This window comes from Rhinolophus sinicus, chromosome 2 (genome assembly GCF_057876585.1).
Source record: "Rhinolophus sinicus isolate RSI-liver-muscle chromosome 2, RSI-T2T, whole genome shotgun sequence".
NCBI lineage: Eukaryota > Metazoa > Chordata > Mammalia > Chiroptera > Rhinolophidae > Rhinolophus > Rhinolophus sinicus.
This window is the reverse complement of record NC_142502.1, coordinates 102,276,440-102,284,991: the sequence shown is the minus strand read 5'-3', so window position 1 is coordinate 102,284,991 and position 8,552 is coordinate 102,276,440. Positions and strand designations below refer to the sequence as shown.

The 8,552-nt window shown below is 39.1% G+C and overlaps 1 pseudogene; it reads right to left on the bottom strand.

Annotated features, from left to right (window-relative positions):
* Window positions 1–3,025: 3,025 nt before the first annotated feature.
* Window positions 3,026–3,681, bottom strand: LOC148758859 (transmembrane protein 217 pseudogene; annotated as a pseudogene).
* Between the last annotated feature and the right edge of the window lie 4,871 nt (window positions 3,682–8,552).

Here is an 8,552-nt window from a genome sequence, read left to right as displayed (position 1 = left end):
TTTCTCTTCCATCTTCTACACCCGCTGTGAATTCAGTGAACACCATTTTCATTCTCTGTAAGTGTCCTTTCTTGCACTCCCAAAATGTAGAGGAAAAAAACCCCAAATGACGGCACTGTTCTGTGAGCTGCACACACTAAGTCAGAGGAATCACTCACCACAGGTGGTCAGAGCCTGGCCTGCCATTTGCCTTTACTCTGAATATTTCTGTTCAAAATGCTAAAAACAGAAATCTGCTAGTGTGAAACTTTATGCTCTGAAATGATTCAAGTACTTTAATTTTCCATACTTTGTGCTTTTGTCAGAATAGTAAATTATTCCAATTAAAAAAGAAAAAAAATTATAAATTGGACTTCATTGAAATTAAAAATCTTTGCTTTTCAAAAGATACTGTTAAGTGAATGAAAAGACAAGGCACAAACTGGAAAAAATATTTACAAGTCATATACCTGATAAAGGATTTGTATTTAGAAAATATAGGGAGGCCGAATCGCTCAATTGGTTAGAGCACGAGCTCTGAGCAACAGGATTGCCGGTTAGATTCCCACATGGGCCAGTGAGCTGCACCCTCCGCAACTAGAGTGAAGACAACGAGCTGCTGCTGAGCTGCGGCTGAGTTCCCAGGTGCCAGATGGCTCAGTTGGTTAGAGCGCATGCTCTCAACAACAGGGTTGCTGGTTCAATTCCCGTAACTAGTTTGAAAACGGCAACTGGACTTGGAGCTGAGCTGCGCCCTCCAAAACTAAGATTGAAAGGACAACAACTTGACTTGGAGCTGATGGGTCCTGGGAAAAACGCTGTTTCCCAATAAAGTCCTGGAAATATGCAATGTTCCCTAATAAAGTCCTGTTCCTCTTCCCAATAAAATCGTGAAAGAAAGAAAGAAAATATAAAGAACACCCCAAACTCAACAATAAAAAACAAACTAATTTTTAAAAATGGGCAAAAGATTTGAACAGACTTGTTACCCAAAAAAGATATAAGGAGCTAAATGAGCACATGAAAAGATGCTCAGCATCATTTGTCATTAGAGAACCCAGGTTAAAACCACAAAGAAATACCACTATGCACCTATCAAAATGGCTAAAATGAAAAACTTATCATTTGTACTAAGTGCTGGCAAGGACATAGAGAAACTGGAATTCTCATATACTGTCACTGGGAATGCAAAATTGTAAGCCGCTCTAGAAAAAATATTGCCAGTTTCTTAAAAAAGTTAAAATGGTGTTTACCCGAGATAAATGAAATCCTAAGTCCATACAAAGTCTTCTACACAGAAGCTTATAGTGTTCTTATTCCTAATGGCCCCAAACTGCAACCACTACATGCCCTTCACTGGGCAAATGGATAAACAGACTGTGGTACACTCCTGCCATGGCACCTGCTCAGCAAGGAAGAGCAAACTATTAACATACATAACGACATGGATGAATCTTAGAGGCATCAGGCTGAGCGAAAGAAGCCATACAAAAAAAGAGTCCATACTGTATGAATTCACTTGTGTAACATCCTAGAAAACGCAAACTAATCTATAGTGACAGCAAATCAGTACCTTGTGATGTGGGGTGGGGAGCGCAGGGAGGGGCGGGAGGCGGGGATTATGAGGAAACGTTTGCAGGTAACACATATGTTCATGAACTGAATCGTGGTGATGGTTTCACTGGGATATACTTATGTCAAATTGTATACTTTAAACATTATGTGTTATCATATGTCAATTATGCCTCAAGAAAGCTATTAAATAAACACTTAAAATAATATTGAATGTTTGAAGCACAAGTTTGCTCAGTTTGTCTTCAATCCTGGCTTAAGCTGCTCTGATAGTTTCTAAACCTGAACACAAATTGAAGTTTCTTTTTCTTTGCGGGGGAGTACTTTTTTTTAAAAGATTTTATTGGGGAAGGGGAACAGGACTTCATTGGGGAACAGTGTGTAGTTCCAGGATTTTTTCCAAGTCAAGGTGCTGTTCTTTCAATCTTCGTTGTGGAGGGCGCAGCTCAGCTCCAGGTCCAGTTGCCATTGTTAGTTGCAGGGGGCACAGCCCACCAACCCTTGCAGGAATCAAACCGGCAACCTTGTGGTTGAGAGGACATGCTCCAACCAGCTGAGCCATCCGGGAGCTCAGTGGCAGCTCAGCTCACGGTGTCCTATTCAAACTTAGCCGCAGGGGGCGCAGCCCACCATCCCTTGCGGGAGTCGAGGAGTCGAACTGGCAACCTTGTGATTGAGAGCCCACTGGCCTGTGTGGGAATTGAACTGGCAGCTTTTGGTGTTAGGAGCATGGAGCTCCAACTGCCTGAGCCACCAGATCGGCCCCAAAGTGAAGTTTCTTGATCTGTGATAATGTGTAATCTTGTACTGTCTCATATGGTTGGCTAAGTGATGCATAACTGCAAAATACTCAAGGTCAGGCCTCAAAGCTTACACTTTTCTTGCATCCTCCTCCAGTGTCCAGACACAGAAAAGTTTAGCAAGTCCCTTTTGATTAACCACATAAGTGTCATTTGCACTATTTGACAAATTTGGAAAGGAGGGGATTCAAAATAGAAAAGGAAGAATGATTTTTCTCTATTTTTATTCTTTTACTTATCTGGAATATAGCAGAGAGGACACAGGGAGAAAAACTATAGCTCAAAGGCACCGACAGAATCCTTTATGCAACCTGAGGTACACATACAGATGCGCCTGTCCCAGGGTTACACTAGAGAGCTCTGGGTTGGAGGCTGATGAAGACATACCAAGGTGAAAGGCTTGCCTGACTGCAATTCGCTTCATTTCACTCCCTTGCCCTCTTCATTTTGACCAGGAAGGTGGTGCTGATCAGAAAAAGAAGGAGAACTCCAGGAGTGCTTGATAAATGACAGTGCCCTTTAAGTAACCATCCTCGGTGAGCAGGATTTCTCTCCACACTGCCACCCGACAGTAGGGTCTCTACTTCAACAGACCAGCAAAAGTGAAAGATGGAAACAGAACTACCATGAAAACCTGGGAGATCTACCACTCACGGAAGAGAAAAAGGCCAACATTATTCATTATAGTGGCGGGTAAAGTTGATTATCTTTGATTTCTGCCGTGGGAACTCTCTACTGCCTGCAGAAATACGTCTGTTGTAGAAAATTATATTGCCCTGGGCTTTACTTTTGTAGATTATGTGGGCATAAGTGGTGACAAAGAACATCCAGAAACAGTGCATGAATATATGGGACACCAAGCCAAACCAGCGCGTGACTCTGACCTCCCCAATGCTGGTGTCATTGTTGGTAAGGATTTGTAGTACGATGTTCACAGTTTCATAGAAGAAGATCCAGGTGATGTAGATCACCAAGCCCCTGCACATCTGGGCGTGTACTGAGTATATGAGCAAGCAGCTGATGATGCTGGTGATGCAAGACAGGAAGTGTCTTTCAAAGCACTTTTTTAAGTCATAAATCTAGTTTAAAGTAGCCCTAAACTGGAAGTGTCTCTAAGTGCCGGCAAAAGCGATATTCAAACTCCAACAGATGAGGAACTGACGTATCAGGAGAATTACGCTCTTGTTCCATTGGTTAACCTCAGTGCAATTGCTGCTCCTCAGTGGCTTCTGTTCGAAGATGATGTACATGTCAGTGGCTACGATGGTAAAAGCCCTGCTAACATGGTGTCTGTTTTGGCGGTCATCCCACACCAGTGTTTCTGTCTCATGCTGAGAATTCCTGTGGAGACAAACAATATAAGGGGGAATTCTGGTTCCTATCCATGTGGCAAATTAAATTACCAGGGTGTCTGCCTCCGGTCTTAAAGGAGAAATGACAGAGAAAAATATGAAACCAGGAAATAACTGTAGGAAGACAGAAGACTGTTTACAATTGATTGGGAGTGGGAGTGGGGAGGGAGGATGCAGTCTGGTGGCAGCGAGCAGATCAATTACAGGAGTGGTTCTCATCCTGTCTTCACATTAAATCACTGAAAGTGCGAGGCCCAGGCCCTATGTCAGACCAATTAGAACATTTTCTAGGTGGGTCCCAAATATCAGAATTTTTCAAAACTTCCTAGTGATTTTCATGTGTAGCCAGAACTGGAAAATACTGAGCAGAAAAAGGTAATTTAAATGATCTTTCCTGGCTTTGCCTTGGGCAACCATTGCTGCTCCCTCATGGGGAAAATTGGGGGCACTTGTCCAACCTTGACTGCAGGTGTCCTTAGGAGAAAAATCTGGGCAGCACGATAGCCCTGCTGGGGTGAGGAGTTGGTGGAAACAGGGGACTTTGAGTAATCACTCCCCCACTACAAATCAAAACTTAAGGAATACAATGAAATGTGTACTTTAAGGAAAATTGAGAGCTTTAGGGTAGAAAAGCCTTGTAAAGAAAAGGAAAAGCAGTAATGAGGTAAGTGTTCAACTCAAGAAGTTAGAGAAAAACAACAACAACAATACGAACAACAAAAAATAGAAGGAAAAAAATAAGTAGAACAGAAAACAATGGAAAGGAAATTTTTAAAAACTAGAGGAATTTCTGATTGGTTAGGTTTTGGGGGCCAACTTACTGCTAAAAACAACTAAAAATGCTGGATAAAATAGTTTTAAAATACTCTTAAGAGCAGAGAAGTGCTGACAAGGTAGGAGGTAAGAGGTAGAAAGCCAAAGTCTACAGAGTTTAAGAACTGGGACAGGTAAGCAAGCATGGAAATCAATTTTGCTCTGAGGATATTGCCAATCTGGCCAAATTTGAATTTCATTTATGAGAAAGCTCTGCAGAATAAGAACAAATGAAATCAAAGCTCAGGGTCTGCCAAGATGGGGAATCTGTTCGAAGGCCTTCCCTATATTAGTCATGGACCCCCCAAAGACATATGATTAAAGGTGAATTGTTGAGGAAGAATGAGGAGGACTGAGAGACTCAAGTGGCACGCAGAGATCAGGGAGAACACAGCTTTATTATACCAGTAGACTCAGCGGGATTGTTCCCAAAGAACTGAGCACTCTCCGGGGTCGGGCGCTTTGTTTTATAAGTTAGGCCTCCGGGTTTGGGGGACATTCGTGCTATTGCCATTGCGATGCTAGGGATTGGTTAAATCTGGCCAGGGTGCCGGGAAATCTGTCCCTAGCAGCTGTGATCCTTCAACATTGTTTTGACAGGGAAGCCTCTAACTATGGTGCCTGCAGGAGTCATCTCCAATAAGAGGATGGAGGGAGACATCTCCAATAAGGGGATGGAGCTCTTGGGGGGGACTTGCCCACAGGAAAAAACTTTCCTGACAGAATCAGAAGTAAGTCTGCCCCCACACCTTTCTCCCAAGAGATTCCAAGGAAAGTTAACTGAGTAGTGCACTGAATTTATGGGGGGCGGGAAACTCTCCTTGAGACATTATAATCATAGCTAGCCTTTTTGTGGATTTGTAGCCTAAATGATATGAATCATTCAAAGCACTTTTTAAAGTCATAAATCTAGTTTAAAGTAGCCCTAAACTGGAAGTGTCTCTAAGTGCCGGCAAAAGCAAACTCAAATCCTCTCTGAAAGAATGCATCTTTGTCTTGGTCCTCAAAGAATCTCCATGAGTAATTTTTCAGAGACAGTGACTAGTACACAGTAAAAAACAACAAACCAAACAAGGAACAAGTCACTGTGAGTGAGAACCAACAGAAATAACACACAATAGAAACAGAACGGCAGGAATACTAGATTATGAAACAATTATTTTATTTATTTATTTTTTTAATTAAATTTATTGGGGTGACAATTGTTAATAAAATTACATGGATTTCAGGTGTACAATTCTATATTACATCATCTATAAATCCCATTGTGTGTTCATCACCCAGAGTCAGTTGTCCTTCCATCACCATATATTTGATCCCCCTTACCTTCATCTCCCACCCCCACCCCCCACCCCCCTTACCTGCTGGTAACCACTAAACTATTGTCTGTGTCTATGAGTTTGTCTTGCTCATTTGTTTGTCTTGTTCTTTTGTTGTTTTTGGTTTATATACCACATATCAGTGAAATCACATGGTTCTCTGCTTTTTCTGTCTGACTTATTTCGCTCAGCATTATACTTTCAAGATCCAACCATGTTGTCACAAATGTTCCTATATCATCTTTTCTTACCGCCGAATAGTATTCCATTGTGTATATATACCACAACTTCTTTATCCATTCATCTATCGAAGGACATTTTGGTTGTTTCCATGTCTCGGCCACCGTAAACAAAACTGCAATGAACATTGGAGCACACGTGTCTTTATCTCTAAATGTTTTCAGATTTTTTGGGTAGATACCCAGGAGAGGGATTGCTGGGTCATATGGCAATTCTATTCATAATTTTTTGAGGAACCTCCACACTGCCTTCATGAAACAATTATAATTGCTACTTTTTTGCATTACTTTCTAATTTTATTTTTAATTGTGGTAAAATACACATAGCATAATATTTACCATCTTAACCATTTTTACGTGTACAGTTCATTCAACAGTGTTAATTATATTCACATTGTTGTGCAGCCAATCTCCAGAACTTTTTCTTCTTGCAAAACTGAAATTCTATACTCATTAAACAATTCCCTATTTCCCCTTCCCTCCAGCCTCTGGCAACCACCATTCTACTTTCTGATTCTATGAATTTTACTACTTTGGATATGATATATGATAAATCTGATATGATCTAGTCAGAGTAGTAAAGTGGAATAATACAGTATTTGTCTTTTTGTGACTGGTTTATTTCACCTAGCATAACGTCCTCAGGGTCATCTACATTGTAGCATGTGTCATAATTTCCTTTGATTACTACCTTTAAATAAATTTAAAAGAAAATATTGAAAACTATGTAGGAATAGGAAACCATAGAAAATAACCTAATATGTTTCAAAGAGAACCAAATAGGATTTCTAGAAATAGAAAACTCAATATCTGAAATTAAAAATACGGTAGGCATTGGGTAAAAGATTGGATGCAGATGAAGTGATAATTACTTAACCAGAGGATAAATCAAAAGAAATTTTCCAGAATGTAGCACAGAGAAATGAAAAGATTAAAAATATGGATGAGAAGTTAAGAGACAAAAATGATATAATAAGATGTTCTGATTCATAGAGAGTGAGAGAGAAGGAAGGTGGGAGGAAAGAGAATTGGGTAGCATATTTGAAGAGATAATAGCTAAGGATTTGCACAACTGAAGAAAAATGTCTACGCAGATTCAAGAATCCTAACTGATTGCTAGTAGGGTGAATAAGAGGAAATCTGCACCTAGACATTTGGTACTCATTCTGTTGAACACCAAATACTAAAATAGATTCTCAAAATGCAGCTGACGGTATTTTTATTCATGAGAGCAACAATTAGGCTTCTAAAGGAAACCCAAATCCAGAGGAATTATAAATGTGCTAAAAGAAAATAACTGCCAACCTAGGACACCCAGCTAAATTATTTCTCAAAATTGAAAGCATGTTGTATATTAATACTTTTGTAAAATTCAAAACAACAAAAATTTAATATATTATTTGGCCTCCATGTATATGTGGATTAAATTTTATTTAAAAAGTAAGGAAATAATAAACATAAAATGGGATAGTGGTTACCTTGAAGTGCAGGGGTTGAAATAGGGAAGGGATATATAGATAAGTGTGAATTATAGTTAATCTTCTGTTCCTTGGGTTGAATGAGGGTAGTCAGAAGTGCTCAGTATAGTATATAAAAAACACACACAAATAAATTGGGAAATAAAAGTGAGCCATGGAAATCCCATGTTCATAGATTGGAAGAATTAATACTGTTAAAATGTGAATACTACCAAAAGCCATCTATTGACCTGGTTTACCTACTTGACATGCAACAAATTGGATAACTACTATTAAATATATTTTCCATTATGCAATCCCTATTAATATTCCAGTGGCATTTTTTATAATAGTAGAAAAAACACCCCTAAAATTTATATGGAACCACAAAAAGCCCAAATAGCCAAAGAAATCCTCAGAAAGAAGATCAAAGCGGAGGCATTACACATCCTGATTTCAGGCTATATTATAAAGATTATATGTATCATAACAATACTGACATAAAAACAGACAAATAGACGAATGGAAAAGAATTAAAAGCCAAGAAATAAACCCAACATATATAGTCAACTAATATTTGACAAGGAACCCAAGAATAGAAAAGACAGTCACTTCAATAAATGGTGCTGGATAATTGGATATTCAAACACAAAAGAATAAAACTGAACCCCTTACACCACTCACAAAGATCAACTTAAAATGCGTGAAAGACTTACATGTAAAACCTCAAATCATGAAACTCCTAGGAAAAAAACATAGGAATAAAGCTCCTTGGCATAGGTCTTGGTAATGATTTTTTGGATATGACACCCAAAGCACAAGCAACAAAATAAAAATTAAACAAGTGGGACTACATCAAACTAAAAAGCTTCTGCACAGCAAGAGAAACCATTAATAAAGTGAAAAGACAAGCTATGGAATGGAAATATATAGTCACAAAACATAAATCTGATAAGGAGTTAATATTTAAAATACATAAAGAAATCATACAACTCAATATCAAAAAACAAATAACCAATTT